General features: G+C 42.1%; 1 protein-coding gene and 1 long non-coding RNA gene across 2 annotated transcripts in view; one reads left to right on the forward strand and one right to left on the reverse strand.

The window, feature by feature from the left end:
- Positions 1–17,259, forward strand: part of opcml (opioid binding protein/cell adhesion molecule-like) — a 141,075-nt gene that overhangs the window by 28,804 nt on the left and 95,012 nt on the right. The window lies entirely within an intron of this gene.
- LOC148886041 (uncharacterized) overlaps positions 14,764–17,259 on the reverse strand; it is a 28,046-nt gene continuing 25,550 nt past the window's right edge. The window contains exon 4 of the long non-coding RNA XR_016117818.1: positions 14,764–16,288. This is a non-coding gene — a long non-coding RNA (uncharacterized LOC148886041). The remainder of the gene's footprint in view (positions 16,289–17,259) is intronic.

Here is a 17,259-nt window from a genome sequence, read left to right on the forward strand (position 1 = left end):
ACATGACAGTGCATCTGTTACTTGAAAGAATAATTGCTTTACTTTAGACATTGACACACAAACAATGAACAAGACATATCTTTGATTCATATTTGTTGAGGGAAAGTTGTTCTGTTGGTACCAAAGTTCTTTCGAACAAGGTTTACACTTTACCTTTTAAAATATCAGCAAGTAGTATACATTAAAACCAGTGACTGACAGTTACTGCCAGTTTAGGCCCTATATATATATCCCTACTGTCCAGACATGGCGGTGCCCGACTCTGCTATGATAGGTCCCTGCTCTCAGGTTGGGGGGAGCAGAGGGCTACCCACTGCAGCTGCTCCACTGATAGTTCCTGTCGTTCTGACTAACGACTGGCCTGATTGCCCCATTTCAACTGGTATCCCCTCATCAGTATTACTAATCCTATGTTGCCTAAACAGGCTATTGTATAAACGATCCAAATTGAACTTCACCCCACCAAACCGGTTTAATGAAGGATTTAGTTGTTTTATGAAAATCGCTTCTTTTACTCCCCTTTCAAACCCTCCATGTTCTTTCGCTAAGATTTTAACCTCATTATCGTCAAATGAGTGGTTGCTAGCTTTTAGGTGCATATGTACTGCCGATTGGTGCCCACTTGTATTATCCCTGCGATGTTGATAAAGTGTTTTTGATTTGTTTAGTCTCCCCAATGTACTGCTCATTACAATTTTCATTCTTACATGTATTGAATAAACTACATTACTTTGTTTTTCATTTGGCAGCCTATATTTTGGGTGCACTAATTTTTGCCTTAAAGTGTTTATCTACCTACCTACCTTCCTACCTTGCTACAGAGTATCTATAGGAAACCCCGAGGTCAAAATGGGAAACATCTCCAAACTTGGTGGAGGAGGACCTATCGAAGATCATGTGGAACTTCTTGATACAAACTGACCAGTAATGGCCTAGAGACAATGGAGCACAGTGAATCTGGGCTCACTTTGATGCGAACAGACACAGCCCATTAAACTGCCATTCCCGAGTAAGTGGGTACTTGATACAGGTTGGAAGGGAGTACTTGGTGCACTCATGCACGAGAAGAGATTATCAGCCAGGTTACAAATGTATCAGTTCATGGAAAGGCTACTCATTAAAACGTTGGTTTGTGGTTGTTGGTGCTTGTACAAAGGGACAACCAAAGGGACACGGTCATGTTCTGGTTGGCGACCAACAGGTGGCACTGTCAGCCCCACCTGCAGCTGCACAGGTGTTGGTCGTTTTAATCGGTGGCAGTTACAAGGACTCCCGGAAGGACCATTCAGTGTGGGGTCATTGTTTGTTTCGCCCTGTCAGGTTTGTTTCATCTTGCCATATTTTTACTCATGGTTTTGTTTGACACTTTGGACTTTTCTGTTCTGATGACTTTGATGTTTTAGATTTTGTTGCTGCTTACTTTATTTTAATACAATTTGTCAAATACACCCTGCTCCTCCATCTTGCCTGATTTTTTTGGGTGCACCACCATCACCAACTTGCAAATTGTAACAGAATGACCCCACCTACTTCTGGATCACACAGGTACAATGGATTGGTCTCATATTCATCCCTGTGCCTTGCAGTGCACCTCCACATTGAGCCATACCTCGTCGCGTTTTTGTTTGAATCGAGTCACATTCACGTCCACGACGAGCCGTGCCACGTCCACATCCACTTCAGGCTGAGACCCGTTCCCATGTGGCCGTCCAAAGTTCCACCCTGTGCCTGGTGGTGCACGTCCACGTTGAGCCATGCTTTGTCATACGTTTGTTGGAATCGAGTCACATTCACGTCCACGACGAGCCGTACCACGTCCACGTCAGGCCGAGACCCGTTCCAATCAGGCCATTGCCTTCCAGTTCCCTGGTGAGGCAAGGGTTTCCGTCACCTTCTGCAAATCGTGACAGGTACCTCCAGATGACCACGAAGGGGCGTCCATGGGATGTCCAGGGGCATGGTGTTCTTCTATTTTAGCTTGGGTCCTCTTCCAGAAGCCAGGAAGCTTGATAGTTCTGCACAGCCACTTTGCCGTTCCCAGGACTGTGTTTTTCCGGACAGATATCCGATGTTGTTCCCTGTTCCCTGTTACAACCACTCATTGTGTTTGGGGCCACTGGTATTTCTCTGGTTTCTTAGTGTTCCTTCTTTCTGATGTTTCCATTACTCAGGCAAGACCTCTCCTTGGGGAGGACCTTCACGCAAATGTCAACCTCATCCAATGATGAGAGAAAATAAAACGGATGACATGCCGGCTCACACGTCGCCTATCCAAACAAGGTATGCATCAGGTTCTGGAGAACCAGAGCACCTTGAATGGGCTACTGGAACAACGCAGAGATGGGCGAGATGCTAGATACACAAACAGTGCAGAGTTTCTGAGTTAAATTTCAGCTCCTGTTGTTACCACTGCTCCTGCCCAGGTTTTTTCTGTACTTGCGCAAATTCAGTACTACTATTTTATTATGTACGTGCTGTGATTGTTTTTTTTCTCCTTAACTTTCGTGCAAGCATTTTTGCTAACTAGTTTGTTTTTCCTTGTCTTTATTTGACCAGCTCTTTTAGTTAGATTTTTGTCAGTGCATATTTCGTTACCGGATTAAACTTTTTGTATGGCACGCCTGTCTCCGTCTGCTATTTTGGGATCCAGCTACTTATTTTGCTCCAAACGAAATGAGACTTCTCTTCGCTTTGTTTGGCACATGACAGTGCATCTGTTACTTGAAAGAATAATTGCTTTACTTTAGACATTGACACACAAACAATGAACAAGACATATCTTTGATTCATATTTGTTGAGGGAAAGTTGTTCTGTTGGTACCCAAGTTCTTTCGAACAAGGTTTACACTTTACCTTTTAAAATATCAGCAAGTAGTATACATTAAAACCAGTGGCTATTGTAATTTGTACCCTTTTAGCAGAAGCATTCTCAAAATAATCACAGACGGGGGATGTTCTCTTCTTTTCCGTTGTGAACGGTGTGTCCAGTGCAGAACAAATCCCATTCATACCTGTCAACTTATATGTTTTCCCTGTATTTTCTACATTTTTTTTTGAGCATTTCAAATAATATACGGTGTATCGATGAAAAGGTTTCTTCAACCGTCATCTATACTTTTTTGAAGGTGTCGGACGTTTCGCTTCTTATCCAAGAAACTTCATCAGCAAACTAAAGTCTTACTGGTAGTTTAGGCCCTATATATATATCCCTACTGTCCAGACATGGCGGTGCCCGACTCTGCTATGATAGGTCCCTGCTCTCAGGTTGGGGGGAGCAGAGGGCTACCCACTGCAGCTGCTCCACTGATAGTTCCTGTCGTTCTGACTAACGACTGGATTGATTGCCCCATTTCAACTGGTATCCCCTCATCAGTATTACTAATCCTATCTTGCCTAAGCAGGCTATTGTATGAACGATCCAAATTGAACTTCACCCCACCAAACCGGTTTAATGAAGGATTTAGTTGTTTTATGAAAATCGCTTCTTTTACTCCCCTTTCAAACCCTCCATGTTCTTTCGCTAAGATTTTAACCTCATTGTCGTCAAATGAGTGGTTGCTAGCTTTTAGGTGCATATGTACTGCCGATTGATGCCCACTTGTATTATCCCTGCGATGTTGATAAAGTGTTTTTGATTTGTTTAGTCTCCCCAATGTACTGCTCATTACAATTTTCATTCTTACAATGTATTGAATAAACTACATTACTTTGTTTTTCATTTGGCAGCCTATATTTTGGGTGCACTAATTTTTGCCTTAAAGTGTTTATCTACCTACCTACCTTCCTACCTTGCTACCGAGTATCGATAGGAAACCCCGAGGTCAAAATGGGAAACATCTCCAAACTTGGTGGAGGAGGACCTATCGAAGATCATGTGGGACTTCTTGATACAAACTGACCAGTAATGGCAAATTGTTCGACAATAAGCAAACCCAATGCTGTCATGTTTTCATCTTGTCGTATGCTTGGCTGGACGAACAGGTGTGACCACAAGGCCTAGAGACAATGGAGCACAGTGAATCTGGGCTCACTTTGATGCGAACAGACACAGCCCATTAAACTGCCATTCTCGAGTAAGTGGGTACTTGATACAGGTTAGAAGGGAGTACTTGGTGCACTCATGCACGAGAAGAGATTATCAGCCAGGTTACAAATGTATCAGTTCATGGAAAGGCTACTCATTAAAACGTTGGTTTGTCGTTGTTGGTGCTTGTACAAAGGGACAACCAAAGGGACAAGGTCATGTTCTGGTTGGCGACCAACAGGTGGCACTGTCAGCCCCACCTGCAGCTGCACAGGTGTTGGTCGTTTTAATCGGTGGCAGTTACAAGGACTCCTGGAAGGACCATTCAGTGTGGGGTCATTGTTTGTTTCGCCCTGTCAGGTTTGTTTCATCTTGCCATATTTTTACTCATGGTTTTGTTTGACACTTTGGACTTTTCTGTTCTGATGACTTTGATGTTTTAGATTTTGTTGCTGCTTACTTTATTTTAATACAATTTGTCAAATACACCCTGCTCCTCCATCTTGCCTGCTTTTTTTGGGTCCACCACCATCACCAACTTGCAAATTGTAACAGAATGACCCCACCTACTTCTGGATCACGCAGGTACAATGGATTGGTCTCATATTCATCCCTGTGCCTTGCAGTGCACCTCCACATTGATCCGTACCTCGTCGCGTTTTTGTTTGAATCAAGTCACATTCACGTCCACGACGAGCCGTGCCACGTCCACATCCACTTCAGGCTGAGACCCGTTCCCATGTGGCCGTCCAAAGTTCCACCCTGTGCCTGGTGGTGCACGTCCACGTTGAGCCATGCTTTGTCACACGTTTGTTGGAATCGAGTCACATTCACGTCCACGACGAGCCGTACCACGTCCACGTCAGGCCGAGACCCGTTCCAATCAGGCCATTGCCTTCCAGTTCCCTGGTGAGGCAAGGGTTTCCGTCACCTTCTGCAAATCGTGACAGGTACCTCCAGATGAAGATGTTCCTTCTTTCTGATGTCTGTGTAAGCTCTCAGTCGTACAGGAGTGGTCCATCGATGAGAAGGTTTCTTCAGCCGTCATCTGTACAAAAGTGAAGGTTTCGGACGTTTCGCCTCCTATCCAAGAGGCTTCGTCAGCGAACTAAAGTCTGACTGGTCGTATCGGCCCCATTTATATATCCCTAATGTCCAGACATGGTGGCACCGGACACAGCTATGATAGGTCCCCACTCTCAGGTTGGGGGGGGCGGGGGACCCCTCCCTGTGGCCCCACTGATTGTTCCTACATTCCTGACTAACAACTGGCCTATTACCCCCACTGCCCCCGGTATCACCTCATCAGCATAACGACCCTCATCAGCATTGCGAAAGTTGCCTAACCTGTTTTGCCTAAGCAGGCTATTGTATGAACGATCCAAATTGAACCTCACCCCACCAGACCGGTTTAATGAAGGATTTTGTTGTTTTATAAGAATCGCTTCTTTTACGCCCCTTTCAAACCATCTATGTTCTTTCGCTAAGATTTTAACCTCATTGTCGTCAAATGAGTGGTTGCTAGCTTTTAGGTGCAAATGTACTGCCGATTGAGGCCCACTAGTATTATCCCTGCGATGTTGATAAAGTCTTTTTTTGAGAATTTGTTGAGTCTCCCCAATGTACTGCTCTTTACAATTTTCATTCTTACAATGTATGGAATAAACTACATTACTTTGTTTTTCATTTGGTAGCCTATCTTTTGGATGCACTAATTTTTGCCTTAACGTGTTTATCGGTTTGAAATAAGTAGGAATTTTATGTTGCCAAAGGACTCTTTGTAATTTTTCAGAAACTCCTGCAATGTAAGGTACTGCTACTCCTCTCCTTTTTGAATCTTGAGAATTATTGGTTTCGTTCGCTATTCTTTCTTTCTGACATTTGTTGAATGACCACTGAGGGTACCCACAGTTAGTGAGTGCTCTCCTGATATGTTTTGACTCCTTTTCTCTACCTTCAGTGCTAGTTGGTATTAGTTTAGCCCTATGCTGGAGGGTTCTGATAACTCCTAGTTTATGTTGTAAAGGGTGGTTAGAGTCAAAAAGTAAGTATTGGTCAGTGTGCGTAGCCTTCCTGAAGACTTCTGTTTTTAGCGCTCTGTCCTCTTTTATAATTACTTTACAATCCAAGAAGGCTAGTTGGTTCTCTTGAATGTCCTCACGAGTAAATTTAATGTTGAAGTCTACAGAGTTGAGGTGATCTGTGAAGGATTGACTTTCTTGTATCTTAATTATGACAAAAGTATCGTCCACATATCTAAACCAGTGTCTAGGTTTTGTCCCTGGGAAGGATGTGAGGGCCTGTTTCTCCATCTCTTCCATGTAAAGATTAGCCACTATGGGTGAAACTGGTGAGCCTTCTTTCTGATGTTTCCATTATTCAGGCAAGACCTCTCCTTGGGGAGGACCTTCACGCAAATGTCAACCTCATCCAATGATGAGAGAAAATAAAACGGATGACATGCCGGCTCACACGTCGCCTATCCAAACAAGGTATGCATCAGGTTCTGGAGAACCAGAGCACCTTGAATGGGCTACTGGAACAACGCAGAGATGGGCGAGATGCTAGATACACAAACAGTGCAGAGTTTCTGAGTTAAATTTCAGCTCCTGATTTTGAATCTTGTCCTTAGGCTTACGTCGGTTTTCTCTTGGTTTCCTGTCATGGTTCGCGAGGTGGTGATGGTTGTGGATCCCAAATAAGCAGGCGCAGGAAGGAGCAGGAGGTTGTATTTGACAATTTGTATTGAAATAAAGACAGCAGCAACAATATATAAAACATCAAAGTCATCCGAACAGAAAAGCACAAAGTATCAAAGAAAACCATGACTAAAAATCTGCCAAGATGAAACAAACCTGACAGGGTGAAGCAAACACATTCAATGACCCGACACAGAATGGTCTTGCCGGGAATCCTTTTCACTGCCACTGATTGGAACGACCAACTCCTGTGCAGCTGTAGGAGGGGCCGACAGCGTTATCCGTTTGAAAAATTGTATTAAAATAAAGTCAGCAGGAACAAAATCTAAAACATCAAAGTCATCCGAACAGAAAAGTACAAAGTGTCAAAGAAAACCATGAGTAAAAATCTGCCAAGATGAAATAAACCTGACAGGGTCAAGCAAACACATTCAATGAACCGACACGGAATGGTTGTGCCGGGAGTCCTTTTAACTGCCACTGATTGGTACGACCAACACCTGTGCAGCTGCAGGCGGGGCCAACAGCGCCACCCGTTGGTCGCCAACCAGATCGTGACATCCACACGCACACCTAATTATTGAATTACTCATTTACAAATTTGAAGTTAAAAATATGACTGTTATTGTGGTTTACGTGGGACAATTTGACATTTTGATTGGTACTTTTGGAAGCATCATGGAATTTCAACTTCTGGATACGGTTACAGTTCCGAATGTACAGTCTTCTGGTGGTGACTAAATGATAAAAGGTCTGCGTAATTTTCCCTCAGACCGTTTTCAAGGACAACCAACACCACTTTTTTGTTTCTTAGCTGACATCAGAAAAAAAAACGTTTTATTGCATCTAAAATACCCAAAACACGCAGTATATTTTTAGTCAAATGCAAAACACCAATAAAAATCAAGTCAAAGTCAGCTTTATTGTCAAATATGCTAATATGCATGACATACAGCACAGATGAAATTACTGTCCTTTCGGACCCAGCATGCAAGGCACTTATAATGACTTTAACAAACATAATAAACATGAAAACGCCAATTTGCCAGGAGGAGGGAGCTGTTGCGTGTTCACACGCCGCCATCTTGATTAAAACAAACATAACAAATCATATGACAACACAAAGACACAGACAATTAATGACTTAAAAACGACTTAAAGTGTCTAAAAACTACTTCAAATTGAAACCGGAAGTTTCAATTTGTTTCAGAAGGTCCCGCCCCTTTGTTAGTGGTGTCACGCCAAAATGTCTTGCATTGCTCGAGAATCAAAACAATGGTTCAGATTCAGAGAAGATGCTTTCTTGTTACTCATCCAGTTACGAATATGATTCAAATAGTTCTGAAGAGGAAAGCATACATGTTTGCAAGCGATTAAATAATTTATTCAGTGTCATTTTGAGGCATCTGGAGAGAAATGTAGCACCCAAAAAAGTCAGAAGATGGCGACAAAGCTCTGTGGAAATGGGTTTATTTGTCTCCTGGGAATTTTTGTCAGCGAATATCAAATAGTTGTTCGGTGCAACACACACCGATTCACCATTGCGTTATTTATGTATTTTCCTTCTAATTTCTACATCAACACGAACACGGATCAACACGAAGTTTTCAGACCAAAGTACCGCAAAATGCATTGAGGTGATGAAAGGACTGCGACAGTGTGTCCTTTCTCGGTCAGGGGCTTTCCTTCCGTGACGTGACACGAGGAATCGTCACCAACTCAAAAATAAGACTTACGGAATATTCAACGCCAGTCTTAAAACATAAAATATCAGTAGAAGTCATTTGAAGTGATTTTACAAATTATGAACACAACTTGTCTGGGGCGTCAGTTGTCCTTTAATTGGCATCTGGGGCGTCGGTTGTCCTTTAATTGGCATGAGTCTTTTGAAGTCTATGACCTAATCACATTTATTTAACCTGTTTTTTAATGATAGAATATGTCGAATGACATGATCATTTTAGATTTCAATGACCGACATGAGTGCAACGTTTAGTTTGCATGGCAAGTAAGACATTTTCAAATTATTCTGCAGCATTTTTTTTAGTCCCCAGACAAATGATCTCACTGTGTTCGATTGACTTCTGAATGAGACAGAATAGAAATCAACTGTGTTTCTACACGAGTGACAGCTGCAGTGGACATTCATCAGATTGTTATTTCTCCACCATCAGTCCACAAGGCATGATTCACTCTCTCCGACCGTCCCTCAATTTCACGCAGGTGGGGTTTCAGCATCTTTGTGGTGCCGTAATTCACCAAGATTGTTTTTTTAGCTGTGCTGCACTTCACACATCCTCCTTTTTGGAGGAAGTCGCAATATTACATTCTAACATTTTTTCTCTCCTGATGTATTCTTATGGAAAAATGACAATGGCACATGTATAAGGGTGATCATACGGCACATATTTGAATCCGTGCTGCACCAATATATTTTGTTCCAATATACTTGAATCTGCGGCCGTGCAATATGTCCAAAAAAAAAATGCAGGAATATTACATACCTGTGCATAAAGCGTATGTGTTTTCCCCCACCTTGTTTGTGACGCATCGAAAAACCAAGGTTTATATTTTTCGAGATAGATCAACGCTGTCGTCTATCAGACCCCCTAAAACAATGGTCACCAAACTCAGCACATTTGGCCCGGCTCCCTGAACAATACCAGAGACGCTATCAGATTTTTTTTCCTATTTGGCCTCCAGAAAAAAATCATTTTACAAGTCAAAGGTCGGTTTTTGATCATTATCTGTTCCTATTTTAATCAATGTAATCAATGTATGTTGTTTATACTCGTGATTGAACAATACAAATACGCCTGCTCACAATAGAACGCTAAATGAGTCGGTCACAATGCGACGCGACACAAGAAAGTGACGTATGAGGAAGTGGAGAGGAGTCCGGTGGTACATTGAGGTGCGCTCAGTTTGGCGCTCTATTTGGCACCTGTTTTCTCTTGTAAACCTTCCTGTCAAAGAGTGAACAGAATAATGTCGAAAAGGTTAGGTCAGAGAAAAAATGATTCAGAATGCAGGGTATTTAACCTGCAGTGGACAAACGATGATTTTTATGTTCAATGCAAAGAAAAGGCTGTTTGTCTCATCTGTCAAGAGGCGGTGGCGGTATTCAAAGAATACAATCTTCGCCGACACAATGAATCCCAATTGAATGAATGAATATGAATTGGACACTCTGACGAAGGCGGAGGTATATGCCGAAACATGTCAGGTATTTGAAACACCTACAATACACTGTCTGTAAGATAATAATCTGTTTTAAACTATGAATCCCGTCACAAAGACAAGTACGATAGCTTGTAAGGCCAACTACGAGCAGACAAACTCAAAGCGAAAAGTGGACTACTATCTGAACAGAATACATTTGTACACCAAGCTCAGCTCAAGAAGGCATCCGTTTGGGTCAGCTTTCGGGTTGCTAAGCTGATAGCAAGCAGCAGTCAGCCTTTCACGGACGGAGAGTTTGTTAAGAAATGTATTGATGCTGTCGCGGAGGAGTTGTGTCCCGAGAAGAAATGCATATAATGCCGTAGGTCTGTCGGCGAGTACAATCACCAGACGCGGCGAAGAAATCGGGATTAATGCATATGCCCAGCTGCAGCAGAAGACGAAAGAATTCAACTTTTTTCATTAGCACTGGATGAGAGGACATGCTAGACACAGCGCAACTGCTCATTTTTATTCATGGAATGAGCGCAAACTTTGAGATATGCGAGGATCTGGCAGCCCTCCTAAGTCTCAAAGGGACTACCACGGGAGAGGATATTTTTGACCAAGTGTACCAAACCATGGAGAAGTTGGACCTGAGTTACAGAACTGTGATGGTCTGAAAAACACATTCAAGCCCAACAGTCTCATTGACTTCTATGCCGCCCTCCCAAACGACACATATCCAAACATAAAAAAATCACCCAATGAAAATGTCCACTGTCCAATGTTTTTGGCAGCACATATATTTGCGAGAAAAGTTTTTCTCGCATGAAACTGCTGAAATCTCTGATGAGATCAAGATTGACAGAAGAACATTTGCATCAGAGCTTGAGACTAGCTGGAACTAGAATGGAACCTGATATTCAACTTCTTACCAGCCAGATGCAGACCCGCAGTTCACACTGGTGAACATACATAGGTAAGCTCAGTTTTCGGACTTGAATGAGTCATTCTGAGCATAAACAAATATAATCATAATAGAATCTACTGGGATAAAATCCGTCTTTACAGCCATACTGGTAGTCAAATGTATTGTGCTGTTTAGGTGCTGTATCACTTTGTTGACTTTCTCAACCTGCTTCATTTGTGGTTTTCACAGGGAAGTTGATCAGAGAGAGCTGCAAACAGCGGTGTCTACAAGCCTACTGGAACCTACAAAAGGATTATAAGGAAGGAACACAAGAACTAGAAGAGACTGCTCATGTGTCAGAGAGATTCTGCTCTGACAACTGAGCTGAACTTTTATCTGTTAAGATTGTGCATGGCACAACAGAAAGTTAATGTTCCATGGTTTTTTTTTCTATGAAGAACACAGAGAGTTATTTAGTTATTTATTTCGTAAATAGTGTTATTTATTTCCTGTTTTCCTATGAAGAACCCAGAGAGTTATTTAGTTATTATTTATTTCCTGATTTTTCTTCTGTGAAGAACTCAGAGAAGTTTATTTAGTTATTGTTTATTTCATTAATAGCTTTATTATTTGTTTCCTGACTTTTTTCTGTAAAGAACCTGGAAAGGGTTATTTGGTTGTGTGGCTTTCTGGAAAATAATCAAATTTTTAAGCTCCCCTACGATTGTCACACTTTTTCTGTTACAAACTGACACCAGCCCCCAATCACAGTAGGGAAAAGTTATGTGGCCTTCACAGGAAAAAGTTTGGGGACCCCTGCCCTATAAGGAGGAGATACAAGGAGAGAGAAATACAGAGAAAAGAAATATACCAGATGGACAACACAGCACGAAATACTGTATGTAATAATAATAATAATAATAATAATAATAATAATAATAATACATTACATTTTAAAGGACAACCGACGTCTCCGGACAAGTTGTGTCCATAATTTGTAAAATGGCTTCAAATGAAGATTCCACCACATATTGCTATATTTTACTTTTTAAGACTTGCGCTGAATATTCGGGAAGTCTTGTTTTTGAGTTGGTGACGAGTCCGTACATGACGTCACTAAAGGAACGCACCTGACTGAAAAAAAAGACACATTGTACCTTCCGTCAATGTTGTATTTTGCTGTACTTGTTTGGGCTGAAAACCTCGTGTTGTACCCAAAAGCCGCCAGAAGAGTGCGTTCAAGCTCTATGGAAGGAATTTATCAGCCTGTGGAAACCATTTTGTGCCTCTTTTCTGGGACGCTTTATTGCAGTCCAGATGCCTCAAAATAACACGGAAGGACTTCTTTAATCGATTGCAAACATGTATGCCTTCCTCTTCAGAACTATTTGAATCATATTCATGACTGGATGTTTAATAAGAAAGCATATTCTCCGAATCTGAAGCCATTGTTTTGAATCTTCAGCGATGCAAGACGTCTTGGCGTGACGTCACGAACTGGGGGCGGGACTTTCTGAAAATGCCCAATTCGCAGCTCAATTTTTTGCAGTTTTTGGACACTGTCATTTTAATTGGTGTTTAGCATTTGAATAAAACTATACTGTGTGTTTTGGGTGTTTTAGATGCTATAAAACGTTTTTTTGATGTCAGTTAAGAAACAAAAAAGTGACGGCGGTTGTCCTTTAAGCGCCTTTCAAAGCTTTCAAGGACACTTTACAGTCACAGACAAGCAATTCCTCTCATGCGAATTAAGTCTATAGCGAAGCGAGCGATTCTTCCACAGTTGTGTTTACACCTTCGCAAACTAGCATTTATTGTAGAGTAAAATTTTAAACCACCTCCTATGCAGGTTTAATTTGCTCTGGTTTAAAATGTTTTCAGGAGCGACACCAGTGTAACGTTGTTTGTGTGAAAGATCTACCGGGGCAGCCCTGGTGCTACACTGCAGTAAAAGTTGACATATGACAACCCCTAAAATTTGACTGACAGCACATTTTTTCATCCAGATGTCAAAAGCTGTGTGATTTTAGCAAATGCATAAAAATGGTCAGAGTACTTCGTGTAACTTAAAAAGATCAGCATGATTTGAGAATCGTCGTCCGCGTAGAGGCAGAACACACTGTAATCAGTCATGGAATACAATACATCTTTTGATGAAAATATTTCTTCAGCCGTCATCTGTACTTCTTTGAAGTTGTCAAACATTTCGCTTCTCATCCAAGAGGCTTCGTAAACCCGGTAGCTCTGGCCCTATATATCTATCCCTACTGTCCAGATGTGGTGGTGCCAGCCCTCTGTGACCTATCGTAGCAGAGACCTCTTGTATGAGAAGTGAAACATCCGACTCCTTCAAAGAAGTACAGATCACGGCTGAAGAAACCTTTTCATCGATGGACCACTCCTGTATGACTGAGAGCTTACAACGATGAAATACATCTTTTGTTGACAAAACAATTGTGAAAAAATATATAAATACTACCCATCCATCAATTTTCTGCCTTGCTTTTATCCTCAAAAAGCGGGTGCTGGAGTGTATCCCCGTTGTCTTTGGGCAGCGAAGAGAACATGCAAACTCCACACAGGGTGGCCAGAGACGGTATTGAATCATGCACCTCTGCACTGTGAGGTCGACGCGCTGGCCAGTCGAACAACGGGCAACCCAATTTTTACGACCCGTGTCATGTTCTTGTGTCAGTGTAACCGGCCTCAGGCCTGGGGGATACCTGGGTCGGTCCAAAGCGCTTCACAGGCAGCACAGGTGGCACTGTGAACGACGCGGAAAGACGACACGAAACAACCGTGTTAATCAGCTTCACACAACGGCATTTATGACCACTTACTCATCAAAACATCAATTTCAATATCAAAATACATTCATGTGTAGATCTATACATTCAACATCTATACATTGTATATATCCTCCACATTCGCACATGCTTATGCACGTCTGCCCGCTCGTGTGTGTTGTACTGGGAACTACAATTGACATCCAAAAATCCAAATTCATCAAAGCCACAAAATATTCATCAAAGCCACAAAACAAGGTTTCATATCTAGCATCGCCCAATAAGTCCCCAATTACTTTAACATCTTGAGAATGTCTAACACTTATTATTTTGAATACCTGTGAACGACGAGGAAAGACGACACGAGACAACCGTGTTAATCAGCTTCACACAACAGCATTTATAACAACTGCGCATGCGTGAGCTGAGCCTACATTGCCTTCCTCTGTTCCACTCACAGGCGCGTAGCGCCCTCTCCTGACTTGGTAGTCTAATCGACTAACATACAATAACAGAGGTCGTTTCTAACCCCCTACACTCTCCCCTGTTTTAAAAGTCTATCTATCTATCTATCTATCTATCTATCTATCTATCTATCTATCTATCTATCTATCTATCTATCTATCTATCTATCTATCTATCTATCTCTCTATCTATCTATCTATTCATCCATCCATCCATCCATCCATCCATCCATCCATCCATCTATCTATCAAATGTCCCCCGACATCTTGACTATACCAACAAGTAGTCAAATGAAAGTAACAGAACAAATGTGCAACTAAACAGAAGTACCAGTAGAAGCACAGTCATCTGTCTGGTCAGTCCCCGTTATCACTCCAGATGATATCAGAGCTGCTCAGGAAGAGGATTCGTCAATCTCTGAGGTAATAACACTGAAGAGGAGGGGATGGAACCCCAATGACAAAGATAAAAGACAAATGGGACCAGAGGCAAGGAGACTAGTACACGAATGGAATAGACTGAAACTGGACAAGGGGATTTTATACAGACAGGCGGGGAAATGGAAACAGCTCGTTCTCCCTAGTAAGCTGAAGTCGACGGTGCTTAAACACCTGCATGATGACATGGGTCATGTTGGAGCTGACAAGGTGATCAACCTTGCAAGGCAGAGGTTCTATTGGCCATTCATTCTTCTTCTTCTTCTTCTTCTTCTTCTTCTTCTTCTTCTTCTTCTTCTTCTTCTTCTTCTTCCTCTACTTCTTCTTCTTCCCCAAGCCATGCATCCATCCAGCCGCAGACTGTCCAACAGCACCAACCTTTCGCTGAACAAAGCGGGGCTGAAGATGCTGCCCATTACAGGTGCAAAAAAGCACATTGGCCCCCGAGCTGTCCATCGATGACAGTCGAATGACAGTCAAATGGCACCGACACCTCCCATTCAGGCACAACCGCTAAGCACAGTCTCATCCTTGATGAATGTATTGGCCAAAAATGCTGAAAAACAATCCATATCTGTTCCACATGACACACAAAAACACAAAGTGACAAAAGAAAACACAAAAACAAGACAAAAATAGCAACAAAAAGCAAGGCTCATGAGAGCTCTTGCTGACAGCTGCCTACTCGGGCACCATCTTGAAAAAAATAAAAATAAATAAATATTGTCAACAGGCTGTTGTTTCATTTTATTTAGCTGCTTCATAATGAAAAGCCAATTATTTTCCACAACAAATACCAAAATTCAAAAAGTTCTCACAAATGATGTGGGTGACAGCTGCAGGTTCACCGCACTGCAGGCTCTGCAGGCTCTTGTGAGTTGACACATTCGGCTGATTTATACCTCTTTGTCTCCCCCAAACTAATACTCAAAGCCAGCACCCTTCTGCATGTGTAAACGGGAGAGCAACCACTATTGTAGTCACACCTCTTATAGCCAATCTCATCCAGCACAACTGTCATATACCACCCTGCATGTTGTTTCTTCTCTGTAGCAAATGGTAAATCTCAACTCCACTGCCATTTTATGCCATCTAAGAAATGATAATTTTCCAGCAAATATCTAAATCTACAGAGAAACACATTTGAATGATGAATCAATTAATGACGTGTTCCAATTCATAAACTGCCTTGTTCCTTGTTGGTGGATTAAGCAAGGCATTTCAATGAAGAGGCATGAATGAGAAATTTCATGCCCTGCAGGCATGGTCATGAAATGAACAGTAATTGCTGTTACACTAATAAAGTGTTGTCAATGAGAAATGACAGGTGTATTTATTCATTCATACATAAGAAAACGTCTGTGTACGCTCTCAGTCGTACAGGAGTAGTCCATCGATGCAAAGGTTTCTTCAGCCGTCATCTGTACTTTTTTGAAGGTGTCGGATGTTTTCACTTTTATCCAAGAAACTTTGTCAGCAAACTTGAGGCATGTCATTCGCTACAACAGTCAAATCTTCATGGCATCCTGGATGGTGATCACCAGGACGACGAGGGGGAACGAAATTGTTTGTAGCATTTGTCGCAAGCAGGTCCCAGGGTGTGATACGGATGAGCTGGTGACTGTGAAAGGGTGTGATTTGTTGACGTGGCTCCAGTGACGTGGATCGGGAATTTCCTTGACGCACGATGTCCTCGCGAATCCAGATGAAGCTTGTGGCTGCTAAGACGGCTAGCAGCTCCGCAACCGGTCCATCCCATGTTGGTGTGGCCCATGTCATTCCCTTCAGACCGCAGCTCCGTCCTGTGGAGAACAAAAGACTTGTGCCAGGTCACATGTCGACAGGATGGTTTCATTCTACACATCACTCTTTCTTGGCGTTTCTTTTCCGATCAAAGTCTGTCCCATCGTTTATGCATTCTCTCACAGAAATGTCAGTAAATCATTCTTAGATGTTAGTTGGTTACTACATGTTAGTGGTTAGTGAGTCTGCATTTCTGGAGGGCACAACTTTCTTGGGGAATGACTTTAAAGCCAACATCGCTCATTACCAAAAGTGAAAATTTTGGTAATGGGGATCTGAGCTATAGTCACTCCCCCCTGTTGAGACAAGAAAAGTCTAACTGGGAACGTATTTCCGTGGAAAACACGATCCATCTTTGACATTGCACAGATTATCAATTTGTATAAAACCATTTGCGGCTTGGAATTGAAGCAGATTTATGTGGAACAGGAGATGTGAGACAATCTCTTTTCGTCAATGGATGCTACAGCTGCGTGTTTGCTTTCAACATTTAGCTTGTAGTCGACGTGCACATTCCACCATGATGTCCCTGATCCACTGGTGGAAAGATGCTTTGATCCCTCCTTTTTCATCTAGAACTGCTTCATGTCATCACAAAGAGGGTACAGCAAGTCCTGAAGAATGAATGTCTCTCTGTGTCTTTGTTTAGTCATAGTGTCTCTATGCTGTCATATTATTTGTTATTTCGTTTTTTTTTTTTTTTTTTTTACTTCAAGACGGCGCCGCGAGAGTGGCTGCCTTTCCAGCAGCTCATGTATTTTGTTTTTCTACTTTCATTCCTTTCATCACTTTGCTGCTGTGAAATGTAAATTTCTCCACTGTGAGACTAATAAAGGCATATCCAATCCAATCCAATCCAATCACTGTTCCAAAATTTTGAAGGCCAAATTTTGGCATGTCTCTCAACACCTGCATGGGAACCAATTCATGTGGCGTGTACCACAAATTTTTTTTTACGTTGAGCACAGCT

This window comes from Hippocampus bargibanti, linkage group LG16, assembly GCF_051943395.1.
Source record: "Hippocampus bargibanti isolate YZ-2025 linkage group LG16, ASM5194339v1, whole genome shotgun sequence".
Taxonomy (NCBI): Eukaryota; Metazoa; Chordata; class Actinopteri; order Syngnathiformes; family Syngnathidae; genus Hippocampus; species Hippocampus bargibanti.